The 27,647-nt window shown below is 39.0% G+C and overlaps 1 pseudogene; it reads right to left on the reverse strand.

Moving 5' to 3' along the window:
• Window positions 1-3,750: 3,750 nt before the first annotated feature.
• Window positions 3,751-3,850, reverse strand: LOC123928295 (annotated as a pseudogene).
• Between the last annotated feature and the right edge of the window lie 23,797 nt (window positions 3,851-27,647).

Raw genomic sequence — 27,647 nt, forward strand, 5'->3', positions numbered from 1 at the left:
CTCTACCTTCCACATCTAGTTTCCCTTTATTAATATCTTGCATTACTCTGGTACATTTGTTACAATAATGAACCAATATTGATACATTATTATTAACTAAAGTCCACAATTTATTCAGAGTTCCTTAGTTTTAACTTAATGTCCCTTTTCTGTTCCAGAGTCCCATCAAGCATAACACAGTAAATTTCATTGTCATGTCTCCTTAGGTTTCTCTTGATAATGACAATTTCTCAGATTTTCCTTGTTTTTGATGATTTTAACAGCTTTGAGGGGTACGGTTTAGGTGTTTTGTATAATGTCCTTAATTGGGATTTGTTTTTTGATGTTTTTCTCTTGGTTAGATTGGGGTTATGGGTTTTGAGGTGGAAGACCACAGAGGTAAAAATGCCATTCTCATCACCTCATATCAAGGGTGTGCACCATCAACATGACTTATCACTGTTGATGTTAACCTTGATCACCTGGCTGGGATGGTGTCAGATTTCTCCACTATAAAATTACTCCTTTTCCCCCTTTTGTTTCCCACCCATACTCTTTGAAAGGAACTCACTATCCACAGCCCAGATATAATGGGGTGGGGAGTTATGCTCCCTTCCTTGAGGATGAAATATCTACGTAAGTTATTTGGAATTTTTCTGCACAGGAGGTTTGTTTATTCTCTCTCATTCATTTTTAAATTTGTTAATTACACTACAGACTCATAGATATTTGTTCTATATTTTGGATTCTAATCCAGTTCTATTTTATTTATTTGGATGCTCAGATTGTTGTATCTTTGGCTACTGGGAGTACTTTCATCTGGCTCCTGGTTTCCTCTGACATGTTACATCATGTCACTGTGGGGTGGTTTTTTTGTTTTTGTTCTCATTTTTGTTTTTGAAGTATGGTCCTACATTCCAGCATTAGAAGATGCTCCAGGTTCATTTTGTGTTTAATTTTGCTTAAAGCAGTATGTTTGATAATGTGTCTGCCCAACATCTATTAATATTTCAGTTAAAAAGTATAATAGATAGTTATTCTATGCTTAGTACTTTGTTACATGCTTTGTATAATGTTATCTATTTTTTTCTAATAGGCAGATAATGATCATCCTCTTGGTTATCACTTACATGTTTATGCTCCTTTGCTTTTTACAAAATTTCTCCATCTTCCATATACATTAGATCATTTTTTAATGTCACAAAAATTTTCTGTGATATGTATGTTGGAATAATGATTTTGACTTCATGGGTAATGAATCTTATCTTGACTTTTAACAGATTTTTTTTTTAAGGAGAAATTAAACTCCAGTTTATTGTAGTGACTGTAGCTTCTGCTAAATGTATGCAGTCATGTGTTCAGATTCTCTCTTACACAATCTTACAGGGTTTTCCTGATTATGGCAACATATGACCACAATGGATTTATGCTTTGTTTTTTCCACATTCCATGAGTTTTCTACTCCCTTTCCCATTTGAAGCCATGAAAATAATAGAAAATTTCAGTTACTTAAAGCCTTGGTATATTTCAGCTCATTTCAGAATATAATAATGTAAATTGAAGAAAACTCTATGGAATATATTACAATTGCTCCACATCCCTTCTTAAGCATAAAATTTTCCAGGAAGCAAAATAAAATCCCCACATCACAATATGTGAAATATTTGGTGCAAACCCAGAATGTCAATAAAATTGTAAGTTATGCCATCAAGTATGCTTTGACACAATTGTGTGGAGACCTTAAAGATTTTAGTGCCATCCTAGTCTTGCAAAATATAAACACATCACTTTATGGTGAACTAATGATGTTGCAATGATTTCCTTTCAAATGCCTTACTTTGTAAGGTATCAATTGAGCTTGATTTAACTTTATTATCTTTTTTGGAGGGGGATATAGATCCTATAACTTCATGCATAGCTCATATATTTTTATAGGATTATGTTTGATGGACTTTGAAATTATAGATCAAAATCTTTCTTTTAATTAGAGAGAAAGCCTCCCTTTATCTACACTGCACTCTAGTGTTTGCTTGTGAACATCAAGGGAGAGCACTGAGGAGTGAGTTTTGCTACAGTGACCTGCACAATTAATAGCTTCAAAAAATATTCTGGGAAGAGCGCACAGCTCAGCTCTATAGGCCTCCGCTGGGCTGAGCTGTCCCACTGAGCTATATAGATAACAGATGATCACATTTAGACATTTTAATTGAACTGCTTTTGGCTTTCTTCAGATTTTATGAGAAAAAGGCCTTACAATCCTCAGAAGTAAAAACTATGTTGTCACCACGTTGTCAGAATGTTGGAATTGAGTTTACTCTCAAGGCAGACTATGTTTAGAGTCAAAGTTGGTTTGTCACTTCAAATAGGTTCTTTTGGAGTCCATGGTGTTTTGGAGACTCTGTTCATTTTCCCATGCTCATTACTGACCTGATTTAAGGTGAATGGCACCTGTATAAAAATACCCCTTCCTCACCACTGCTCATCATTACAGCAGGGATATGTGTGAGGTGGTTTTTCACAGCTACAGAATTTTTGGGACGAAGCTGACACTTCATGCTATAAACAATTTTCTACTGAAGAATCTGTGACATGTTTGTATTACATGTAGGAACTGCCAAACCTGGAGCTAACAGTCATCCCAGAGGTTGTCACCTGTCAATAAACCTGGATAAACCTCGACTACAAATCTTACTCCGTTTTCTGCCCATTTCATTTATGGTTTTCCAGGAAACAATAATCTGACACTCTTCCAGAGATCTTAACGTAATTTTACAATATTTAAGTGATACATGGTTACAGCATTTAGTGTCGGTAGTTTAAGGAGATGAATCAGTTTGTGAAGGGAGCATCTAATCTATTTAAGGGATTCAATTAATCAAAATGTATTGTTCTCCAACTATATGCAATATATCTTCCATGAGGTGGAAGATATGAATGATCCCCATTTCTAAGGGGCCCAGAGTCTTATTTTAAAAAGTATTAAATAATAATTCAAGGGAGATTATTGATAAAATAATAATCAAAGTATACCTTTCAGGTGAGTATTTCCAACTGGGAATCAAAATGGCTTCATGGAGGTGAAAAGTACTATTTATGCAGTGCCAACTTTACACAGTCCTCAGAAAAATGATATGTTGCTGGTATGATCCCCACTTTACGGGAAAGAAAATAAGGCTCAGAGAAGCTAAGTACTGGCCTAATGTCATAGAATAATGACAGATATTTAAATGGGGGTCAGCTCTGATTCCCAAACCTCTTCTTTTTTTCAGTTAACAATTATCAAACTCCAAAAGTAGAGATGCCAAACCAATCTATAAAACTGTTATTATTATGTGCTTTTTTGCATATGATTAAAATGGTGGGTCAGAATGTGTAAGTGACCTAGTTAGTACTAAACAGACAACAAATGGTGGATCCAGGATCTGTACGTAGGTCTTTTTTTTTTTAAAGATTTTATTTATTTATTTGACAGAGAGAGATCACAAGTAGGCAGAGAGGCAGGCAGAGAGAGTGAGAGGGAAGCAGGCTCCCTGCTAAGCAGAGAGCCCAATGCAGGACTCGATCCCAGGACCCTGAGATCATGACCTGAGCCGAAGGCAGCGGCTTAAACCACTGAGCCACCCAGGCACCCCCCTTTTTTTTTTTTTTTAACACTTTTTATCATGGATACTTTTTTCTTTTTTAAAAAAATTGTGCTATGAAAATTTCACGAGTCTACCCTCTTAACAAAATTCTTAAGAGCACAATATAGCATCTTTTTTTTTTTTTTTTTTAAATATGGACTGCTTCATGAATTTGGGTGTCATCCTTGTGCAGGGGCCATGCTCATCTTTGTCTTGCTCCAATTTTAGTCTGTGTGCTGCCAAAGCAAGCCCACAGTATTGTTAACTACAGGAACAGTGCTGCACAGCAGATCTCTAGATCTTATTCAAATTGGGTAATTGAAATTTTATACCCATTGAACAGTAACTCCTCATCCCGACTTCCCCCTTTCTCTTGTAATCACCATTCTACTCTCCATTTGCATGAGTTTGACTTATTTTGGATAATTCATGTAAGTGGAACCATGCAGTATCTGTCCTTCTGTGACTGGTTTGTCCTCCAGGTTCATCTATATCATTGCATATGGTAGGATTTCTTTTCTTTTCTTTTCTCTTTCTTTTAAGTTGAATGTATTCCATTGGTTGTGTATACCATGTTTTCTTTATCCATACATCCATCCGTGGACATTTAAGTTATTTCCATGTTTTGGCTCTTGAATGATGTGGGAATGCACATGTCTCTTTGAGATCCTGATTTTAGTTCTCTTGGATGAATACCCAGAAGTGGGGTTGCTGGATCAGATGGTAATTCTATTTTTAATTTTGGGGGGAATTTCATAATATTTTCAATAGCAGCTGCATCATGTTACATCTCCACCAATAGTGTATTATGGATAATTTTAAATACACCTCGTGGAGAGAAAGGTACAATGCCCCTGCCTGTACCCGTTATTCAGACTTAACACTTAGGGGCTCACAGCCACGCTTGCATTCATTTGCACCACCTTTACTGTCTCTTCTCCCACAATTCCCTTGAAACAAGTTCCCAGACATCATAGTTCATCTACAAATATTTGGGTATTTGTCACTCACAAAAAAGAACTTTTGTGAAAGAGCATAGTCATCGTGCCATGTTCCTATGTTAAAAATTCTAGTAGTGTCTTTATATCACCCAAGATCCAGTCAGCATTTTTCTCATACATGCTTTATTAGTTTGTTTGGTTAAAGATCTTATGTAGCTGGTTGAATTGACATTCCGACAGGCTGCGCACACTGCATTCTGTTGGGAGGTCTCTTAAAGATTTTTCATTTCATAGGTTACCTTAGCTTTTTTTTTTTTAATATTTAGTTGAAATTGGTTTATTGAAGAAACTGAGTAATTCATCTTGTGAACTTTCTTACTTTCTGGATATTGCTGATTGCATTCTCATTTAAAAATTGAAAAACAGGGGCACCTGGGTGGCTCAGTTGGTTGAGTGACTGCCTTGGGCTCAGGTCATGATCCTGGACTTCCAGGATCGAGTCCCGCATCGGGCTCCCAGCTCCTTGGGGAGTCTGCTTCTCTCTCTGACCTTCTCCTCAGTCATGCTGTCTTTCACTCATTCTCTCTCAAATAAATAAATAAAATCTTTAAAAAAAATTGAAAAACAAAAAATCCTCCCTCCACCCCCAAATCTGTTTCTCCATTCCCCAGGTGTTTTTCGTCCCGTTGGTTAGACCAAAAGTCTTGATCATATTTAGGTTTTTGTTTTTTTGATTTTGTTTTTTGGCATGATTACTTCTTAAGTGGTGTAAATTTCCATCAAGAGATACATAATGTCCAGTTGTCTTCTGCTGTGATGTTAGCTGCCATTAACAATCATTTCCCAGATTGAGAGTTTACTTAGGGGGTTGCAAAATGGTAATATTCCAATTATTTTATTATATCTTTATAAGCTAGCTAGAATACTTCTATAGACAGAATTTCTTTCTCATCAACTTTTTGAATATGCTGAGGTGCAGTTTTGACTGGAAAAATGAGTTATCTGTATGATTCTTTCCCTTTATTTACTGGTGTTTAGTATAATGAGTTGGCTTTTCCAGCACTCTCCAAAGGTGATCAATTTTTTCAAAATGATCATTGCAAATTCCTGGATTTTTTAAACATATTTGATTCATTTAAATCCTCTGATGTTATTCCTCTTACTGATGCTGAAAATGACTCATCTTTGAATGGTGGGAGCTACTTCAAGATGGCTCATGAGTTCTATTGACATTATTCCAATAATTTTTGATAACTTCCTTGCTTTTTGGAATGGCAAAATATTCAGATTCATTTTACAAATTTCCTGCTCCTGACTTTTATATCTGTCTGTTCTGTGTTTTCTCCTATCATATGTGATAATTTTATATAATTGTAGTTTAATCTCCCATTCTGTATACATGAGCACACACATATACACATATATCCTCCCTTTCCTAGATAAATGATAATACAGTGTACATGTACATATTTCTTCTACAGCTTGCTGTTGCCATTTAATAGTGTATCCTGGAGATTACATATGAGAAAGTAATAATTTTTGCTATAGTTCTATACTGTTCCATTTTAAGTATCTCAGAATTGATCCAATTCATCTCATACTGATGAAAATCTAGGTTGTTTCTGTTTTTTTTACCATTTTAAATTTTATAATAAATAACCATGTAGGGGCGCCTGGGTGGCTTGGTGGTTTGAGCCGCTGCCTTCGGCTCAGGTCATGATCTCAGGGTCCTGGGATCGAGTCCCACGTCGGGCTCTCTGCTCTGAAAGGAGCCTGCTTCCCTCTCACTCTCTCTGCCTGCCTCTCTGCCTACTTGTGATCTCTCTCTGATAAATAAAATCTTTTAAAAAAATAAAATAAATAAATAAATAAATAACCATGTATATACATCTTTTCACATTTTATTATTTTATCTTTGGGATAGATTCCTGGAGAAAAGGTAAATATAAACAATATGTAATTTTGCTAAATAGTGCCAAATTGGCTTCCACAGCATTTGTAACATTTTGCATTCTTTTTAGTAGTGCATATGTATTTATTTCCCCTTAGCTTTTCAACTGAGTATGTGGGCAAGCTTTTGTTTCTTTCAATTTGATAAATAAGATAAATATGTCTGTGTGATGTTAATCTGTATTTCTCTAACTATGAGCTATTCTCTTAATTATGAGCCTCATATATTTGAGAGTCTTAAACATGTGAGGACCATTGTATTTTCTTTTCTAGAAACTATCTGTTCATATCCCTAGACTTTTAAAAATAGCATTATTAACCTTTTAATTTTTCTTATGAAGTTATGCTTGTCATTCATTTTTAACCTTCATGTAGGCAAGTTGATTAATTATTTTCCTTATTGCTTTAAGAATTTGAGTCTGAGGAGACTTTTCTTCGCTTCTAGGTTATAGAGAAATTCACAAATGTTTATACTTCTGTAATTTCATTTTTACACTCAAACTTCTATTTTTTTGGAATTTTCATCAGTTTGGGCTATAAGAAATAAATTCCATTTTTGTTATTTTCCTATTACCATCGAGTTATTTTTGCACCATTTATTAAAATGCCCATATTTCCCACTTGACTTGTGACTCCACTTTCATTGACTACTACAAACAATTGTGTGTATTTCTGGGTTCTTTATTCTTTTTTGCTGATCCACCTAGCTAGTCATATGTAAACAGCACACTGTTTTAATTATATAGGTCTTAGAAAATGTTTCTATCTGTTTGGGTTAGCAACTCCCTTTCCTCACTATTGCTTTTCCTTTTCAAGTGAATCTAGATCTTTAAACACCGAAGATTCAAGTTTTTTTCATTAGATTCTACTTCCTTTAAGTAGATGTCACAAAGCAGAATGTTTAGATTCTTCTTTTTTTTTTTTTTCCCCCTTTTATTAATTTTTTCAGCGTAACAGTATTCATTCTTTTTGCACAGAAAATTATAAAGTACTCATGAAAGAAATTGAGGAAGACACAAAAAAATGGAAAAATGTTCCATGCTCCTGGATTGGAAGAATAAATATTGTGAAAATGTCTATGCTACCTAAAGCAATCTACACATTTAATGCAATCCCTATCAAAATACCATCCATTTTTTTCAAAGAAATGGAACAAATAATCCTCAAATTTATATGGAACCAGAAAAGACCTCGAATAGCCAAAGGAATATTGAAGAACAAAGCCAAAGTTGGTGGCATCACAATTCCGGACTTCAAGCTCTATTACAAAGCTGTCATCATCAAGACAGCATGGTACTGGCACAAAAACAGACACATAGACCAGTGGAACAGAATAGAGAGCCCAGAAATCGACCCTCAACTCTATGGTCAACTAATCTTCGACAAAGCAGGAAAGAATGTCCAATGGAAAAAAGACAGCCTCTTCAATAAATGGTGCTGGGAAAATTGGACAGCCACATGCAGAAAAATGAAATTGGACCACTTCCTTACACCACACACGAAAATAGACTCCAAATGGATGAAGGACCTCAATGTGAGAAAGGAATCCATCAAAATCCTTGAGGAGAACGCAGGCAGCAACCTCTTCGACCTCAGCCGCAGCAACATCTTCCTAGGAACAACGGCAAAGGCAAGGGAAGCAAGGGCAAAAATGAACTATTGGGATTTCATTAAGATCAAAAGCTTTTGCACAGCAAAGGAAACAGTTAACAAAACCAAAAGACAGCTGACAGAATGGGAGAAGATATTTGCAAACGACATATCAGATAAAGGGCTAGTATCCAAAATCTATAAGGAACTTAGCAAACTCAACATCCAAAGAACAAACAATCCAATCAAGAAATGGGCAGAGGACATGAACAGACATTTCTGCAAAGAAGACATCCAGATGGCCAACAGACACATGAAAAAGTGCTCCACGTCACTCGGCATCAGGGAAATACAAATCAAAACCACAATGAGATATCACCTCACACCAGTCAGAATGGCTAAAATTAACAAGTCAGGAAATGACAGATGCTGGAGAGGATGTGGAGAAAGGGGAACCCTCCTCCACTGTTGGTGGGAATGCAAGCTGGTCCAACCACTCTGGAAAACAGCATGGAGGTTCCTCAAAATGTTGTTTAGATTCTTCTAGAAAGGAAAAAAAGAAAGTAAGATCGTGAATGAATTTGATGGCAAAACGGGTCAAATATAATATCATTTTTAGTTTTTGTTTTAATTAAAAGGAAAAGAAGAACCAAGCATAATGAATTCATGTAGCCTTTTTTTCTCCTTTTATAGGCCCCCGTGTAGAAGTGATGTATTATCCTAATTTAGTAATCAACATTTCCATCATATGGATCACTTAATTAGTCCTGACAGAATACCGAGAGATTTTTTGTGCTTGAAAACACTTAAAGAGTTAAGATTTATTAATGATAGCACACTTCTATTACCTGATGGTGAAGCCCTGGATGTTTCTGTACACACTCCTCAGTAGAACACAGTGAAGTTCAATGTTCATATTGTTAGTTTCAAAAATCCAGTTCTTAACATGATAATGCAAAAGGATAAAATAATAATTACAACATGTGTAGATCCTAAAGCTTGACAGTTCTGGCTTCAAAAGAATTTTGTTAAGAGAACTACTTGAGCAAAATATTGGGTTTTTCAGATGGAGATTTACGGTCATGGGTGATCCTGTTTTCAAAAGCTTAATTGTACCTCAGTAAAATATCTGATTGATATAACTATTTTTGTAATAAGTGGAAGGAAGCATCCTTGTAGTTTAAAAAATTACCAATGACTAGAATACTTGATGAGAAAAAAAATACATCTCCTATTATTTTGGAATTTAATGTTGAAACACAGAAGGGTGTGATAATTTTGGCATTTACCAAAGTCTTTGTGATACTAAAAACCGATTATTTTTTGTTTCATTTTTTTTCAAAGATTTTATTTATTTATTTGACAAACAGAGATCACAAGTAGGCAGAGAAGCAGGCAGAGAGAGAGGAGGAAGCAGGCTCCTGCGGAGCAGAGAACCCAATGTGGGGCTTGATCCCAGGACCCTGGTATCATGACCTGAGCCGAAGGCAGAGGCTTTAATCCATTGAGCCACTCAGGCGCCCCCATTTTGTTTTTTAAAGTAGGCTCTGGGATGCCTGAGCATCTCAGTTGGTTAAGTTTCTGACTCTTGACTTTGGCTCTGGTCATGGTGTCACGATCTTCAGGTGGAACCCTGGGTCAGGCTCCATGCTCAGCTCAGGGGAGTCCACTTGAGATTTTCTCTCTTGCTCTCCCTCTGCCCCTCCCCCTGCTGACACTCTATCTCTTTCTATAATAAATACATAAATAATTAAAAAACAAAGTAGGCTCCATGCCCAATGTGGGGCTCAAACTCACAACCCCAAGATCAAGAGTTGCATGTTCTTCTGACTCATCCAGCCAGGCACTCCTAAACACTGTTTATTAAATGCCTTTACCATGTGACAAGCATTGCATAGGTCAGTATGGCTATATGTCAAAGTAAGCTCTGGAGAGAGGGAGAGACAGGTAGCAAGCAAGAGCATACTGTGGTGAAGACAGACAAGCAGCATAGGCGGAGGCTGACTGTACTTGGGGTTATAGGTTAGGAGCTCCAAGTAGAGTGAAGGTCTGACTTGAAATTTCCAAGGCATTTACTTTTAAAATTCCTTGCACTTAGGAGGCATTGTTAACTTTAATCATATGGTACAGTTAAAGCGTGACTTTTATTTATTAGTTGTGAGATTATTTCCTTTTTCCTCAAAGGGACACCATCTCTTTTTAAATTTATTTTATTTTTTATTATTTTTAAAAATATTTTATTTATTTATTTGACAGAGATCACAAGTGGGCAGAGAGGCAGGCAGAGAGAGAGGGAGAAGCAGACTCCCTGCTGAGCAGAGAGCCCAATGCGGGACTCGATCCCAGGACCATGAGATCATGACCTGAGCTAAAGGCAGAGGCTTTAACCCACTGAGTCACCCAGGCGCCCCCATCTGTTTTTTTATTTTTTTATTTAATATTTTATTTTATTTTATTTTATTTTATTTATTTGACAGAGAGAAATCACAACTAGGCAGAGAGGCAGGCAGAGAGAGAGGAGGAAGCAGGCTCCTGGCGGAGCAGAGAGCCCGATGTGGGGCTCGATCCCAGGACCCCGGGATCATGACCTGAGCCGAAGGCAGAGGCTTTAACCCACTGAGCCACCCAGGCGCCCCTCATCATGATTTTTTTTTTTTTTTAAAGATTTATTTATTTGACAGATAGAGATTACAAGTAGGCAGAGAGGCAGGCAGAGAGAGAGAGAGGAGGAAGCAGGCTCCCTGCTAAGCAGAGAGCCCGACGCGGGGCTCGATCCCAGGACCCTGGGATCATGACCTGAGCTGAAGGCAGAGGCTTTAACCCGCTGAGCCACCCAGGCGCTCCTCATCATGATTTTTTAAACATTCTCTTCTATACCTGAAATAACACTTTCTCATAATTCTGCCCCTTAAATTGCTCTGTACTCTGTATGTACACATGCCACTTTATTACACTAGATAATGATTTATGGTATAGATCTAGCTCCTTGTGAAGACAAGTCTTTGAAGAGAAAGACTGTGGTGCATGCACACACACACACACAAACACACACATACACATTTGAAGGTATAGATATATTATTGTCCCCTTGCACTTTGTACTTAGCTAAGTACTAGTACATCGTAGGGCTTAATAGAATGTTTTGAGATGAACATTAATCTTGTTGGCTACAGGAAAATATATTAAGGGCTACATTGTTTATGGTTCCAATGGGAAACAGAGGCATGCGTGGATGAAATTCTAAAGAGAATTTAATGAAGACACTATTTACAAAGTATAAATAAACCAGTGAGGGCTGTTTTAGAACCCAGGTCCTAGTAAGAGAAGAAGCTAACATCCATAGCCCCATTGGGGAGGGTAAGTGCTATCGTGAGTGCTGTGAAGTGTGTAAACCTGGCGATTCACAGACCTGTACCCCTGGGGATAAAAATACATTATATGTTTATTAAAAAAAAAAATTTGGAAGGGGAGGCGAACCATAAGAGACTATGGACTCTGAAAAACAACCTGAGGGTTTTGACGGGTCAGGGGTGGGAGGTTGGGGGAACAGGTGGTGGGTAATGGGGAGTGCACGTTTTGCATGGAGCACTGGGTGTTGTGCAAAAAGAATGAATACTGTTACGCTGAAAAAATAAATAAAATGGGAAAAAAAAAAAAGAGAAGAAGCTAACACCACCATGGTCCCAGAAGAACAGGGGAGGAAATAGACTTGTTAACAGAGTCCAGTGAAAGCTGGAGATGTGGAAGGAACCTCCAGTGGTAGCTGCAAAGGAATGTGGCCCCTACTACAGCTACACCCCGAAGCAGGGTGGCAACAAAGGAAGATATTCCTGACCTGTCTTCTCTCACTCTCAAACTTCCTGTTGGTTCCTTATATTGGTCAGATCTGACTGGAAGTCAAAAGGCAGGAGAGTACTGTGTGGGTTGGTCCCTAGGGATACAACAAACAGAGCCAGAAGGGGCAGAGAACTGAATGGGTGGTACAACCATAGAATAACCAGAACAAATAACTTGCTCAAACCTTAATATTAAATGAATGGATGTCAATCCATCTATGGAGAAGATGCTTATAATCTAGACTTTCAGACACTAAGTTTTCTGAGAACATATACTATAATTGATGTCTCTGAATATTTTCCTTATTTGTATCTTGATGGCAACAACAACAACAAAAATGACAAGAGCAACCATAAAATTTGCCACTTACAATGCACAGATGCTGAGCTAAATGCTTCACATATTTTGTTGTTTCTTTCTCATAACGTTCCCCAGTTGGCCAATGTGGAATTGGTGCAGAGGCCAAGTCATTTGCAAGAAGTGTAACCAGATAGTGGTGGAGCTGACTCCAAAGCTTTTGAAATTTCAAACTATGCCAGTGCAGGGAACACAGTATTCCCTTCCATACAAAGCCATAGCATGCTCTTATAGAATTGTGCAAGGTGAAATTGTACCCAGCAACCTGCATGAAATTGTGGTGAATGGTGTCTCTGCAAAAGAGACCCAGGGAGAAGGCTGCTATTTTTGACTTACATACAAGATAGGTTATTTTACTTTCAATGAGAAAAAAGAAAGATAAAAACACTAATCAAATCTACTGAAGCACTGGGTTACCTGGGAGGGTTTTAATTAGAAAATCTCAGTGCATGTGCCTAATGAAACGATAGTACTATAATTGAATATAGAGACCTGTTGGTAATTAAATGATAATGTAGAATAAATCCTTCTCTTAACAGGTTTAATTCTCTTCTACATTATGCATTAGTGGAGCAAATCCCTAATATATTAGCACGTAACACATATAGGATACTTTCCCTCCTTTATCCATTGAAAACTTAATTAAGTACCATGAAACTATGGCCTCCTTTCCCTTTTTTCCTTACTCATGAGCTGGAACTAGGTAGCTGTGTTTTGTCTTATTGATTAGAATAACCTAAGCAAAAGCAGATGCATTTGCTCTTCTTACTTCTTCAGCTTCTGTGGACATGTGTTCTGTTTTCATAGAGGAAATGAGGCTTCACAGGGTCAGGACAAGTTCACGCACGTCCCTGCTTCATCCAGGTCCCCTTGGAGGAGAGGAGAGATGAAGAGACTGGAGAGAAGCTTGTGATGGTAGGTCATTCATGCAGGACTTGGGGGTGGCTTTGTGACAACCAAAATAGCAAAAACAGCAGTCTTGTCACTGGGCAGAGTTCTGCACTATGCCTACATCTCTGCCTTGTTTCTGGTCCTGAGCAGCCCGCTTACTCAAGGTCCCAGTTAACATTTTTTTATAAGAAACTTCTGAGACATTGGCACTTTCAGTTCTTGGGGGAGCTGGAAGAAACGGGTGGATTTACTGCTTAATTATTTTTCCAGGAAGTAAAAGCCATGGATCATTGCTTAGGATGGCTGTGAGCCAACCAAACAGATGTTTTGCCCAGCTTCTCAATTTTACAGGGGGACATTTTGAGACTTAAGGCTATTTGTTTGCAGTCCAGCCTATGCTTTGCCACTTAGCTTCTTATCAGTTTGTTATTAGACCACATGTTTATTTCCATGTTTTATTAAAAAACTGATAGATTGATACTCTTTAGATATATTGGTGCCCAAATTGTGAAAGATGTTCGATTTATTAATTTCAATATCTCATTTCTGTTCTTTTAAAATATTCATTTAAAGGAAAAAAAGACTTTTGTTTTAGGGGGATTATTTTACTTTTCATTCTCAGTATAATGCCCCATTAATTGCTTTGGTGTGAAAAGCTCTGGTGAAGTTCAATTACAACTGACACATTTTAAAGAAGAAGATGAATAATTCAAATATCCTGGACTGACAAAAGTACCATTTCTTGAACTCTGCCTCTGTCGAATCATTTTCATTTAATATTCTTTCATATTCTTCCTTCCCTTTTGGGGGGCATAGATACCACGTCTTATGTCTCCTTAGGTGGCTATTACTTAAACTTCTCATTGAGCACATTTCCTTTTACAAGGATTTGTTTGGAAAGCTGGAACAGGGGATGCCTACTTATCTACCACTACTTGTCGTCCTTCCTTATCCTATCAGTGTGAGTAATTCCATCTCTCTGTCTTCTCCCACACAGAAAATATATGCTTCCTTTAGCATTTTGTTCCTTAATCATTTCATAGTCTAGTCTAGTTGAATTCTCAAGTAGTAAGAAGAAAACCATTTCGATGTTGAAATCATTTTCATTTAAACTAAAACTCAGACACATTCCTAAATTTTCAAAATGGGCTCCTGCATCTGACAGATTATCTGAACCTCATTGTTATTTTAACCATGCGGGGGACCACATTTGGAAGCAGTGGAGGAGAAAGTTATCACTGTGACAAATGATCACAAAAACAAACCACAGTGTATGGTCCATGCTACAGGAAGAGGGAGGCATCTTATTAAGAAGATACATGGCTACACAACTGTATCCACAGTATCTTGAAGTTGCTTTTAAAGGGAAAAACGTCATCTTCTTCTTACAGTGAAGATAAACCATTTAAAAGATTTTTTCTCTCCTAGCATAACAGAGTTCTGGATATTTGGGGAAAAAATCTGGAAACTCTGTTCCAGTATATGAATAAAAATAGATAATTAGTTCATTTTCTACCAGGATATTTTAGTTTCATAAAGACCATGAAGGTGGAAAAGCCAAATCTCTTTATGTCTCTGCACCAACGTTAGGCAGTTCACTTTTAAAAGAAGATTTTTTTTAAAAGCTGCTCTTAGGGAGAGAACTTTAAGGTCACCTCTATACTGAATTTTCTTTTGTGCTTTTTCATCTGGAATCCTGAAGTTACTGGAGTATTGACTTGAATTGGAGGCCATCTTAGAAGACAAGTTTTGGACTTTTGCAAGTTCTTCTGTTTCAGCCATTCAAAAGTGAAATGATGGACGTATACTGCAGCTCTAGGGTGGCATGGTTGGAGATTTGAGGGATAATCTTGTATCAAAAGGGAGCTGGTGAAACTGTATGGGCTCATGTGACCTTTTACAGGTGGTGCTTGCCACCATGAGGATCTCAGGGACTTGAGAGCCATTTCAGGGGCTGTGCTTTCAGTATGGGAAATAGAATGTACTGCTAGACATCATCATCTGGCCTGATGTAAAACTGGTCTTTAGTGGTATCTGGGTGGCTCAGTCAGTTAAGCATCTACCTTTGGCTCAGGTCATCATCCCAGGGTCCTGGAATCCGACACTGGCCTCCCTCTCTTTCTGCTTATCCCCCTGCTGTGCTCTCTCTCTCTCTGGGTGCCAAATAAATAAATAGAATCTTAAAAAAAAAAAAAAAAACAAAACTACTCTCTATGTTGATATAGATGAGTACTTTCTCATCCCAGGGTGTCCGTTCCTCAGCTTTGCTTCTGTATAACAGTTTAATAAATAATGAGACTATATTGTTGAGGCATTTTGGGACATTATAGGGAAAAAAAATTGATTCATTCCTGATCTCTTCTACATATTCAAACTTTCTGAGAGAAGTGGGTTAAATAGTTCTCAGGAAGTAAACAGTGCTCCTTGGTTGTTGTGTTGGGACAGGTAATGTCTGCGGATTGTGCTGAATTAATGAGACGCTTTCCCCTTAACCCTGCCTCCTGGGAAGGAATACAGTAGCTGGTTCGTGGTGCCACAACTGCACTACTTAATTTACCCCTTTAAAGCAGGAAGAGCAGAAAAGACCTAATGTATTGAAAAACCACAGGAGGGTTGGAGGCGGTGAGAATAAATTTCCCCAGTTGTAGTTTGGCCATTCCTAATCATATGAAAATTGCCAGAAAATCCTTAATGTGCACCAGTGGTTTAGAACTCTGCAGTTCGCATACCTCACGAGACTGAGCTTGCCTCAGCCAAGTCTGGACTGGGCATGCCCAAGCAGGCTGCCCTGTGATGTTTTGAAAAGAAAATGGCCCTTGAGATTAGAAGAGTCAGCTCTAGTGGGGAGTGACGAAGCACTAACACCACATCTGCTTGTTTTATACACACTTTAGAATCAATTCCCTGTACTGTGATTTACCACAGGTAGGAAAGACTCCATCCGAACCATGGTGGTGACGTCTGGCAGTTATTTGACTTGTATGAACTGATGGGGTCATAGACCAAAGAAATATGGCCGTGAGCAAGTCAGGGCTTTCTAGTGGAGCGACTGAGCTAGCCAATCAAAGTGGATATTTCATACAAGCTGGGCAAGTCTTGTGCATGTTGTATATTCCAAGATCTGTTTTCTGAAGAATCGAATGACTTAAATTTCTACAGGAACTTTTTGACAATGGTGACTTTAGGCATGCTTTAAAAAAGATTCTGTTTTCCAAAATGATTCTTACTTGACGTCAGAAATTTGTCAGAAATTTTTTTTAGCATCCTAACCCTTGGAATGCTATTATGCCTCTCTTTATTTATTCTTCCCTTATATCTTAGCTTTAACTACGCTTTTCACTTTGAATAAGCAAATTGACAGGTTTCCTCTGCTTGTACTTATTATGAATAATCCTTAACATTGAATAGTGTACTTTTTTGGTAATATGTCTTTTATAAAATAATAATTTGCAGGTTAGTGTTATCTTTTGAAACAGCAACTATAAACATGAAATGAATATAAAAGAATAGAACTTAAGAACAACACCTTTAGAAGAGCTTTTTTTCTTATAATAATAAAGTATTTAAAATCAGAATGTCAGTTTATTAATATTCATGGGAAATAAGCTATCAAACAGTCAGATCTTTGTTTCAGTGACCCTGAAACTAGAGAAGCAGATTACCAGTAGCCTAGAGCTCTGGATCTGTGCCTGTGTGCCCCCACATAGGTTCCTTGGCCTTCACTTTTTCTTCTCTGTCTCACAAAGCTGACTCCTACAGTCTGTATTCCTCAGATCAGAGAATAGGAGGGGGTAAAAAAAAAAAAGGAAGGTATGTTTTCTCATCTATCTTTGCCTTAGGTGGCTTCTTTGGCAGTGGCTGGCTCTCCTGCCTGGTTTCAGTTTCCATCAAGTATCCTGACCCTCAGGCTCCCGTTACAGGCCCTCTTCTCTTTGTCCTTCTATGCCCGCGGTGTTTGTAATTTCCTGCTATTGCCAGTTCCTGGGTTTGCCTCCCCAGCTCCCATGGGACTTCCCAGCTCCTACTGGACTTCTTAGCAATTCTAACACCTGTACAAATGATTCCCTGCATTAAAAATCCCTGTGGTTTAAATACCTTGTATTGTCTTCTGTTTTCCTGGTTTGACCTAGACTACCATAGTAGGCAGGGAATAAGATAAAGGGAAATTTGGATGTATGATTCAAATATTTCATGTTAGTTAGCTTTTTCTAGTAAAAACAGAGAACTTAAGAAATACTGTGGTATATTGAGATATCACCTTACACCAGTTAGAATGGCCAAAATTAGCAAGACAGGAAACAACGTGTGTTGGAGAGGTTGTGGAGAAAGGGGAACCCTCTTACACTGTTGGTGGGAATGCAAGTTGGTGCAGCCACTCTGGAGAACAGTGTGGAGATTCCTCAAGAAATTAAAAATAGAGCTTCTCTATGACCCTGCAATTGCACTGCTGGGTATTTACCCCAAAGATACAGATGTAGTGAAAAGAAGAAACATCTGTACCCCAATGTTTATAGCAGCAATGAAAAGAAGAGCCATCTGCACCCCAATGTTTATAGCAGCAATGGCCACGGTCGCCAAACTGTGGAAAGAACCAAGATGCCCTTCAACGGACGAATGGATAAGGAAGATGTGGTTCATATACATGATGGAGTATTATGCCTCCATCAGAACGGATGAATATCCAACTTTTGTAACAACATGGACGGGACTGGAAGAGATTATGCTGAGTGAAATAAGTCAAGCAGAGAGAGTCAAGTATCATATGGTTTCACTTATTTGTGGAGCATAACAAAAAACATGGAGGACATGGGGAGATGGAGAGGAGAGGGAGTTGAGGGAAATTGGAAGGGGAGAGGAACCATGAGAGACTATGGACTCTGAAAAACAACCAGAGGGTTTTGAAGGGGCGGGGGGTGGAGGTTGGGGAACCAGGTGGAGGGTAATAGAGAGGGCACGTATTGCATGGAGCACTGGGTGTGGTGCAAAAACAATGAGTACTGTTACGCTGAAAATAAATAAATAAAAATACAAAAAAAAAAAAAAAAGAAATACTGTGGTATGTTCAGATTCATTCTGCTTAACTCAAGGGTAACTAGAAAATGCTAAAAACTTCAAAAGTTTTTCTGAAAGGTCTCTTTCTTTTCTGCTGCATTAGTAAATAACACTGGATTTTATTTACTCCTTTTGATACTTTTGATTCTTGTAGTGTGTCTCAGGGTATCTAGGACCTAAATGTTAAAATAGAATCTATAGATAGTTGGACTAAATATAATTCATCTTCAGTTTGCAACTTTGAGACAGTTTTTTAAAACCATCCTTTATCAACCTTGTGTATATTGTGTCTATTATCTTATAAAAATATATCTAGTCTTTTGATATTTACAAATATTAAATCAAACACACTGAGTATTTTCTCTTAAGTAGAGCAGCAGTACCAGGTCAGTAAGGTTTTTTTAAGAGCAAAATTTATTTTTGGATGGCCCAAAACTAGGTCACTGAAAAAGATAGGCTTCAGAAAATTCATTCAGTCATTCACTGCTTTTTAAATATTTAATGATTACCCGCTATGAGCTAGGCGTTGGAGACACAGTGGTAAGCATGACAGATGGTGTTCATCTCAGTAAACTTAAAATCTGGTGGAAAAGGCAGACATCCATAGGTAATCACAATAATGTTCAGAAAGTTATGGGGATAGAGAGCAAGGGAATTTGACCTGGCCCAGAAGTTTAGGAAAGCGAGGAAGGGATCAGAAAAAGATAATGCAGGGGTGCCTGGGTGGCTCAGTTAATTAAGCATCCGACCCTGATTTTGGCTCAGGTTATGATCTTGGGGTCATGAGATTAGCCCTGTGTGGCGCTTCAAGCTAGGCTGTTTATTTAAGGTTTTCTTTCCCTTTCTTTCTTCCTCTGCCTCCTCTCCCCTGTTCTATCTCCCTCTCTCTCTCAAAAAAAAAAAAAAAAAAAAAAGAAGACCAGTCATTTTAACAAACACCTGTAAACATCTCAGGAAGATGAAAACAATGAATAAGGCTCAGCTGTCAGCAGGAGTCAGAGTGTCATTAAAACCACAAAAAAACAATCGTACAAAACAGGCACACCAAAAGTGGGGCAGTGAGTTGGAGTTAATGTCACACCAATAAACTCCTGACTAATAGGGACTTCTCTGTGCTCCCCAAATGGTCTATACTTCTATTGTAGGATTTAGTACTATTCAGTCTAAGAAATTTCATTGAAAATGTGCTTTATAAATACAATGGAATATTATTCAGCAACCCCCCCAAAGGAAATAGGTGACAACCACTGGCCTTATGTGACAATAATAATGAAACTAGAGGACATGATGCTGAGTGGAATGAACCAGTCACAGAAGGACAAAGATGGCATGATTCCACTTCTGCGAGGTCTCTAATATGATGAAAACCGTAGAAACAGAATGGTGATTGTCAGGGCCTGGGGAAGGGGGAGATGGGAAGTTGTAATTCAAAGGCCATAAAATTTCAGTTAGGAAAGAAGAGTAAGTTTGGAAGATCTGCTGTACAACACCTGTAGTGATTAATACTGTAGTGTGTCCTGAAACATCCGTTAGGAGTGTAGATCTCATGTTATGTATCACCACAATGAAAAGAAAAGGCAATTTTTTTGAGACCACTTTTATTTCATGATGAAAAAAAAATTGAGGATCGTAAGTGTTAAAGGACTCATCCAAAGTCATCGAGCTTACAAGAGGCAGAGAATCAACAGTGTCTAACAGTGTGGATAAGAGTCAGTGTGTGTCTCAAGCATGTTCCCTAAGCTTCCAGGGTTGTCATGAAGATTAAAACAGAAAATATTTAAATGACTTAATATCGTGCATGGCATGGGCAACTTAATTAATATGAACTCTTACTAGCTGTTAAGCCTGTGAATCACTGTCCAGTCTCTAAAGGCACTATCTATACATTTCCTTTGATCCCAAAGACAATGCTGGGAAAGGGAAGTTGGGTATGATCATTTCCGTTTTAGAGAAAAAGAAACAGATATTAGTGATTTTTCCTAAAACACGCATCAGGGACTGAGCCATGATGGAACCAGGGATTTGATGTCCTTTACTTTAAATGTTTCCTGTTCTGGGGCACCTGGGTGGCTCAGTGGTTTGAGCCTCTGCCTTTGCTTTGGGTCATGATTTCAGAATCCTGGGATCGAGCCCCGCATTGGGCTCTCTGCTCAGTAGGAAGCCTGCTTCCACCCCACCCCTCCACCTCTCTGCCTACTTGTGATCTCTCTCTCTGTGTCAAATAAATAAAATCTTTTAAAAAAGTTTCCTGTCCCAAGCAATGAAGCTGTTTCTGCACTAGAAGCAGTAATGAAAATCCATCTCTCCTTTAGTAGACTGGATTAGACTGGTTCTCTGTAGGATTGTTTGTCTCACCAGGCAGTCTTCTCTCTGAAGCCAGAGACGAGGTTTTATTTAGCAGGGGTGTTCTCATAATACGTAGTCTGGAGGCATGGATGTCCTAAGTGTTCTACAAATACTTGTTAACTCAAACTGAGGGGCAGCAGAGACAGGCATATATTTGGGCAGAAGGAAGTTGTTTCCACAAGGTTTGAAGCAAGCACACTTCTATTGGCTATACTGACTAATAGATACTAAGAAGTTGTAGTTTTGAGGAATACCCCACATTCTGGGCAAATTGAGTTCCCTCTAAAAGGTGCTAGGCCCCCTGGGAGCCTGTGGGAGTCATACCTTTAAGATTCCTCAGGTTTTGTTTGGTTTTGTTTTTGGCTTTTCTCTTCTGTGGCCTTGTGTGCTCCTCCCATTGAGTCTGGAAAGGGGGAGTCTAGGAGGGGGAGTTCTATGGCCTAGATATAAAATTTTCTTTTGTACTCATGTAGAAGTAGTCACTATATGATGCCACACGATTTCAAAGATTCTCTTCTCCTATTCCTGGACCTGTTCTCTCCTCCCCATTTGCAGTGCAGGCCCTGCCTCTCTGTGGGAGGGGGATGCGGAATTTGCCAAGGTCCAAGCTCCAGACTCCTTTCTCTCCCTTGCTTGTAAGTGCTGCCTGTGCCTGGGCACACGAAATGTTCTCTGGCTCTGCCCGCCCATGAATGAGATCGCTCATCAGACGCAGGACTAACCAGGAGATGATTGTCCTGGAAACACAAGGTTTTCCTTTAGTCAGTAGTGCAAAAATCATGGACCCCAGCACTGTTACAGATACACAGCCCCTTCTCACTGTGATGTAAATAACATTCAATTACGGAAGTCACATGTTATGCCTTGATGAACCATTTGTGAAAAGCCAGCAAAGGTAACATCTGTCCAAATATGCCACAGGGCCCTCAGCCTGAAGCTTAGTGCAATGTCTGTAGGAGATCTTAGACAATGGTAAATTTATATTTCAATCACATGCCGCTGAATTATAGTGGGTAACTAGCAAAAGATGTTCTGGAGTTCCTCTGAGAGGGGGAGAGAGAGAATGTGTGTGGGTGTATGTATATGTGTGTATTTGCAGGTGGGTGGGCCCCTAGATGCTTTCATAGGAGTGAGTTTGAGGTTGGCATGTCTGCAAAGGCACCACATTTTAACACCCTGGACCAACAAAGCAATTTCCAGTAATATTACTTTCCCAGTAATAAAAAACTTTCAAATGAGTCATATCTAGATTGTAATAAAATACAGAAACCATGAAATATTTCACCCTTAGAAATAAAATAGAAAGAAAACGAGTCTAATTATAAGCAATAGGTTGCAATAAATGCAGAGACTTGTTCATGTCTATGGAAATAGAGATGTTTGCTGTGTGTTAGGGAAATAAGAGAAATCTGTTTTCTTTCAGAAGTTTCATTCCACTTGATAAATGATATCAGAATGGCCTGGTAGCAATAGCATTTGCATATTGACAACCCTGGCTAATGCTGCCTTCATTTAGCTGTCATGCATAATCACATATTCGAATGACTTCTTTGAATAGACCTATTTCGGAGAACATAATTATAGTGTATTATATTTGTGGTAATTACTGCATTCTTTGAGAGCTTCTTACATAGTATATCCTTTGACTTGTTTAGTTGTAAGACATTCCTTTTCATGCTTCCTCTTGGAAAATGACTAAACTAGAACTTTTGTCCAAATCCAAAATGGTCTTCCTGTTGATAAAAATTATGAAATCTAACCATGCAAGTTACAGTCTGTAAGATGGCAGGCTTACTCCCCTTGCCCATTTTGCCTTCGGTTCCTCTTTACTGTTGTTCAGATGGTGCTGATGACTTGTGAACCAGTCATCGTAAGGCTATTCATAGATTTTATGGAAAAACGAATCCCAAAAAATTTGAAAAAGGGTAACAGTGTGGTGACACCTTCTTGAAATCTCTCTGGAATCTTTCCATTTCAGTTGTTACCTCTCGATGCAGTTTGACCTTGAATAGCTCATAATCACAGGGTATAGGGCTGATCAAGGAAGAATGAGGTCTATCTGGTTCCTGGGTAGGATTCTGACTTGGTTCAAATGGACTGTCTGGCTGTAAATTGTAGACATTCCAGCCCTCCCCATGCTCCTACTTCCCGGTGCCTCATTGTTTTGATTCATTCCTGCTTGATTTGTTTTTGCCACCTGGTGCCCGTCTCTGGCATCACGTGTCACCTGTCTTTATCGGCTCATGCTTAAGCACATTTTGCTAGCCTCATGAGGTGGAAAGACCATGAGCTTGGGGATTTGAAATCCCAGTGACTGGTTACTAGCTGTGCAAGCTCTTTGAACCCCAGTTTCATTAAATATAAAAAGAAAATATTAATACTTTCCTATTAGGGTAGGAGTGAACAATTCATAAGTTAACAGATACATATGCAGTGTTTATCACAGTGGTTGGTCCCTTTGAGCACATGCTCAAAGCTTATATCTTTCCTTTCTCCTGACGTCCACTCCCCAGAGACATGTCTGCTTCCTCCTGCACTGGCCATGCCCACTGACTTTCCAGACACAGGAAACCTGTTTCTGGCCAGTTTGACTCTCTTCCTTTCCCAGCCTTCTCCCTGATGACTGTGGGCTTGTGGGTCATGACATTATGACAAGGATAACCAGTGATGTAACCTCCTATCCACACCCTTCAAATTGTCCTGTCCTTCCGCACTTCTTCCCAATATCTGCCTACCTGTTATCGGCTAACTTTCTGTTAATAGTTGTCAGTTACGCATCTATCCTGTCTGCCGCTATCCCTGTTAGTAGAAACACTAAAGGAGGAAAGGAAAAAATCGATAAAGATATAAGCTGATGTTTCTTGGGACTCACTAAAACAAGTTAAACCTTCAAAAATGGTATTATCTGAAATTTAACACCACCACCACCATTTTAGCTTTGTACCTTATACCCTTTCTTTCCCTATTTAAGAATCTTTATTAATGATGCTTTTCTCTCTTGTTTCACTCAACCAGGAAATTAGTTGTATTCAATTTCTTTTAATTCTTTGAAATATCCATTGCCAAAGCTTCCTGGGTTTCCTCCTATGGCCTTACTTTCACCAGTTTTGTCATAACCTGTAATTAAACTCTGATTCTATTTTAAATAGGTAATTTGGACTTTTTCTTATTTAATAGCTGAGTGATTATCATCAAAGAACGGCCATGGTCAGTTTTTCTGTCAGCACCATTCATTTTCTTATGACTCTACCTTTTACTGGGGACTGTAACTTCTGCAGATCTCAGCTTTGAAGATTCTAAGTGGTATAGAGAAGCTCAAGGTGTTGGAAACAAGCTTAACATTCTTAAATAATTGACACTACATTCTCCCTAAGTGGTCATCTTGCTCAGCTTGAACAATCCTAGTTATGGTAAAATAATTGTCTCTCAGGGCATCAACCCACTCCATATTTAGACAGCTTTGATTATTAGAAAGCCAAACCAGGCTCTATTACCATTTCCTTCTTCCTTAATCTTTAATTTATCTCTTCGATTCATGTGGAACAAAGTTGGTTTTTTCACTTCTCATGCATTTGAAGGCAGCTGTGTTGTTCCCCATATATTCTTCTCACACCCAAAATTTCTTTATCAGGTAAATATTTCTTCATTCCAATCACTTGTAAAACAAATTTTTAGAAAAAAACATAACTACATTTGCCATAAAGTTAGGAACATCACAGTAATGCCACAGAAATGAGAATTGTCAAAATCTTCTCCAATAGATGTCATAGGTTAAAAACAAACACAACAAAAGGGATATGTTTTAATAAATGTTATGTAACAAAATGTTCATATGAAATGAGAGCTTTGCACACCCATCTGTGTTGTCTTAAACATGGGATGGTGATATATGGGAATAGCTGACCATATATGTATATGTACATATATATATACACATATATATGTATGTATATATATGGAGATTGGATGAATGGTATGATTTTGGACATTACTCTACCTTTTAGAGTCCATGACCTTTGGCCCAATCAACCCAAGATAACCATCTGCCTGAGACGGGGAGAGAATTTATTATAAAAAATGATGACGAGAAGGAGAACCTGGGTGCCTCAGTTGGTTAAGCGTCTGTCTTCAGCTCAGGTCATGATCCCAGGGTCCTGGGATTGAACCCCGCATCAGGCTCCTTGCTTAGTGGGGAGTCTGCTTCTCTCTCTGCCTGCCACTCACCCTGCTTGTGCTCTCTCTCTGTCAAATAAATGAATAAAGTCTTTAAAAAAATGATGAAGAGAAAAACAGAATAATATATAATTCCTGGCATGAAAAACAGAGATGAGGCAAAATAAAAACGTTAACAACCAGACTATGATTCTGAGAGATGATTTCTTAAATGCCTTTGTTTTTTTCCTTTTAACATATCAAGTGCTAAACCCAGAGAATCCCATCTCAGAAAAAGTACTCTTCCATCCCATGACCCCGAAGTCTTGTTCTCGACAGCGATAGAGTGTAGAAGAAAGAAAAGCAAAGTGCATCTCTTTCCCAGACCGGGAGGAGGATAATGGAAAGGGGACAGAGAGGAAGAAAAGGAAGGAACGCATTGGTCAGATGCGTGCCTCCCCACGGTCCCTCCCCGGACTGTGGGGTAGATGCAGGACTGCAGTTGTGAGAGAGGTAAAAGGAGGAGAGGCTGTGGGTACTGACTCCCTTGTGAGGCTCACGAAGACACAGTTTTCAACACTTCCTGCACTACACATGCCATGATTCCTCTAGTCGTGCGGTATTGCTGGGGAGCCAGAGCCCTAGTGTTTGCTTTCCTGAGCTTCCCAAGGTGATTGGAGTCTGACCTTGGAGTTGGCCTCGAGTTTGCTGAAGCAAGGGGAGGTCTTAATAGCAGAGACTGGTCGGGAACCTCAGGATTTGGAGATAGCACGTGCCAAACTTGTAAGACCAGATTGGCCAGAGAGTGAACTGTAAGTAAAGGCTATCAGTAAATTGGGAAAACAAGACCAGTTACAGACTCTAGCCATCAAGGGCAAGACAGACAGTAGCCAGATGGAAAGACAGGAGCACCATGCTCAAGGTCTCTGTGAGGCTCCATTGCATGCTTCTCTCCTTGCCTCCCCTCCCATACATCCAGCTGCCTTCCTCCAGAGCTGAGCAGGGGAAGGCAGAGGAGATCTGAGAGACTGAGCTTTCCTCCCACTCCTACGAAGACTATTGCCTTGAGAGACTATTAAAATAATCAAATTAGACCAGGCTTAAAATGGGTTAGAGATGTATTTAAAAATTTCCCCCTAGCCAGAGGATGGGGGCTCATGTGGAAAACCATAAACAAAACAACAAAACGTTTTCTTGGCATATCGAAGTCATGTGCATTAAAATTTTCCGCTGCCTTTTTGTATCAGCTATCCCCGAAACACCTCTAATCATATCTGAAAGAGGGAGAGAAATTGCCATCGGTGATTTATCACCTTCAGTTCACTGATGCCTGAAGTTAATCTCAACTTTCTATTCATGTAGGGGTTTATTTGCACACAGTGTGTTACATTAATTTTTCAGCACAGTTTTTATGTATTTTTATTAAAGTATACTTTTCTTTTGACATTTTAAAAGCCCTGTTGGTATTGCAGTAACCGATGCGTGCATTTGTAGGTTTGATTCATGCTCGCTTCTCCGCTTACTGTTTGTGTTTATCTTCGGTGAGAGCAGAGCAGAAAGTCCTGTTTATCCTCTGCTGTTCATTCAATATTAATCTAGGTTTTTACATATTCCTGGGGTGCATTATTCTTTAGGCTTCTATGCCACAGAGCTGGGGGACCTGATGAATTCAGTATTGTTGGTGAAAACAATTTTTCATATTAAAGTGCTGGTAGCAGAGTTAAGGTAAACTGTTTTCCTTTAGGATTCCGATTTCACGTGCTCATTATGTTCAGGGAGACTTGGATTTGTTGAAATTTGATCTTTTTCTGAGGTTTTATTTTCCTCTTAGATTTATAAGAAGTTATATTATCCATGGCTGTGTTGTTTATGTGTTTCGGGGGAAAGTACAGGGATTATCTCATGGGGTCAAAAGGCTCCTGAAATTTTTTTTAACTAGAAAAACATTCCCCAGTATTTATTGAGTATCTACTCCATACTAGCCCCATTGCCTTAACTTTCTTAAGCAGCGCTCTGTCCTATAGAAGTTTCAGGTAAGGGAGCTTAGGGTGAATGAATGGCTTAATGTATTGTCTCATTTCAACAAGGGGCTCCTGGAGACTTTGCCTATACTTAGAGGAATGTCTCTAAGGCCGGGAATTCTGGAAGTGAAGAGGGTTTAGGAAGAAACATTTGGGAGAGAAGGCCTTTCAGTGCATCTTAAACCATAGGGACAAGGGTGCCTGGGGTGGCGCAGTCAGTTGAGTGCCTGCCTTCAGCTCAGGTCCTGATCCCAAGGTCCTGGGACTGAGCTCTGCACCAGGTTCCCTGCTTAGTGGGAGTTTGCTTTTTCCTCTCCCTGCCTCCCCCTCCCCCCGCCCCCGGCTTGTACTCTCTGCTTTCTCTGGTGCTCTCTCTCTCAAATAAATAAGTAAAATCTTAAAAAAAACAAAAAGCAAAGCAAAACAAAAAATATAGGGACGATCTGCTCCACCCTGGAGCAGAGCTGAAACAATAGGGAAGGAACAGTGTAACCACAGGAATGGACACATTGAGACCAGATGAGTCCTAGTTATGCCATGTGCTAGGGACTGTGTGCTCTTGGGTAAATGACATAACCTCTGAAAGTCTTAGTTTCACTCGTCTGTAAATTCGAGAGAACGGTGGGACTTGACCTGCCTATCTCATAGAGATGTTATGAAGATAAAAGAAGTTATGTATGAGAAAGACTTTTGTACACTGTAAAGCATGGTAAGTGTTTGCTGTTGTACAGTTTTCTTGGCACAGGTAATCAAGGATATGGAGGGGAGGAGGGTTGGGAGTGACCGGAGAGGAGGAGTGGTTTTGGTCGGGATCTTAGTTCAGGGAGAAAGGAACGTAGTCTTTCTAGACCCTGCCTCCCATATGAGTATCTCATGGTACTTTCCATAACCTTCCCCAGGTCACTCTG

The sequence above is a fragment of the Meles meles genome, chromosome 1 (genome assembly GCF_922984935.1).
Source record: "Meles meles chromosome 1, mMelMel3.1 paternal haplotype, whole genome shotgun sequence".
Lineage (NCBI taxonomy): Eukaryota > Metazoa > Chordata > Mammalia > Carnivora > Mustelidae > Meles > Meles meles.